Below are 1,809 nucleotides of genomic sequence, written 5' to 3' on the forward strand. Positions count from 1 at the left end.
TGACCGTCTTCTACATATACCAGACTACCCCCCCAATGTAGTAGTCTCCTGATAATTCATGAAGGTTCGAGAAGGACGTGGTGTGATACTGGTCACGTGACCTCGCTGACGCAACAATATATTAAACTCAATTGTGATTGAATACTTATATATACATATATATATATATTGCTATATGTTAATTCTTGACTGTGCTATTATATAGAGATGATGCAAATGCCATCCCCACTATCTTGTTTACATTGGTTTTGAATGATTGATATTAGCCATCCTTAGATTTACTTCCTTTTTTGAAAAGTTTTTCTTTACTTGTTTGCTTGTTTGTTTGATGCAGTGTTTCAATAGACATAGAAAGGTTGTATTTATAACCAAGTTCTAAATACAGTAAGGTTTCAACTAATATTTATTGTTTGTGTTATTGGCCGGTAATTTCTTAAGCTTTTTTAAAGGAACACCAAATATGTGTAAGAAAGCTAACTTCAAGGGTTAATGATAACATAGTTTACACTAAAATTATGATCACTTTTTAGTTACTACTAGTTATTAATAATACTAATAAAGAAAAAAGCATATACTCCATTTGAAACTATGTCATCTCAGTGAAATTGGTTGACACCATTGTTTTGGTTTCTGAGTTATCACATAATAAAATAAAAAAGCATCAGGAAAAAGAAAAAGAAATTTAATTTTTTTACTATGATATTTACAGACATTACAAGAACTTGTAACTCAGTCATTACATAGATATTGTTATAAACTGAAACACTGTGTAGTAATTGTGAAGTTTTGATGACCTATTGCGGAGATATTTAAAATACCATTTTGATGAACAATCTAGGCCACTCTGCTACTGCCTGACAATGATATTAAAATTAGCATAACATAATGTTTAGGGACCTATTGGTTCATCTAGGCTGGTCCGTCCTCTAAAATAAAGTAAAACTATTAAATAAAAATAACACACTCGAAGCCAGCCCTTATCATTCATATGGTTATCAAGCTTTCTCATAAACTAACTTAAATTTACTGTTACCACAACATCTGAAGGCAGCCCATTCCAAAGGCCAACCACCCTGTTAGAAAAATAAAATTGTCTTAACTGAAAATTACTCCTACACTGCCAAAATGTACATTTATGTCCCCTAGTCCTACTATTCTCACCATTAAGTATGAAGAAAAAGATGATGATGCATTAACACTATCAGTTCCCTTAACAATCTTAAACACCTCAATCAGATTTCCTCTAACTCGTCAGAGATCTTAATCTCCTTGTATGACAACCCCTCCATCCCAGGCACCATTCTAGTAGCCCTCCTCAGAACCCTTTCCAAAAGTTCAATGTCTTTCCTAAGGTAATGAGACCAAGCCTGAACATAATACTCCAAATGTGATTTAACCAGTGACCTGTACAATGAAGTTATAACCCTTTAGACCTGTATTCAATATGTCTGTAGATACAACTTAAAGTTGCCCCCCAGTGGCACAGCTGTATGTCTATGGATTTAAAACACTAGAAACCGGTTTTCGATACCCGTGGTGGGCAGAGCACAGATAGCCGTTGTGTAGTTTGTGCATAATTAAAAATAAACAAACAACTTAAAGTCCTCCTTGTCCTACCACTATCAATAGCACACTTCTTGGATAGCTTAAGAGACCACAACACCAAGATCCCTTTCTATTGTGACACTGTTAAGGTTATTCCCATCCAAATTATACTTATAATTCAAATTATAATAACTTACATGCATTATCTTACACTTATTATAATTAAAACCCACGTGCATTATGTTACACTTATTATAATTAAAA

The sequence above is a fragment of the Limulus polyphemus genome, unplaced genomic scaffold (genome assembly GCF_000517525.1).
Source record: "Limulus polyphemus unplaced genomic scaffold, Limulus_polyphemus-2.1.2 Scaffold7055, whole genome shotgun sequence".
In the NCBI taxonomy this organism is placed as follows: domain Eukaryota; kingdom Metazoa; phylum Arthropoda; class Merostomata; order Xiphosura; family Limulidae; genus Limulus; species Limulus polyphemus.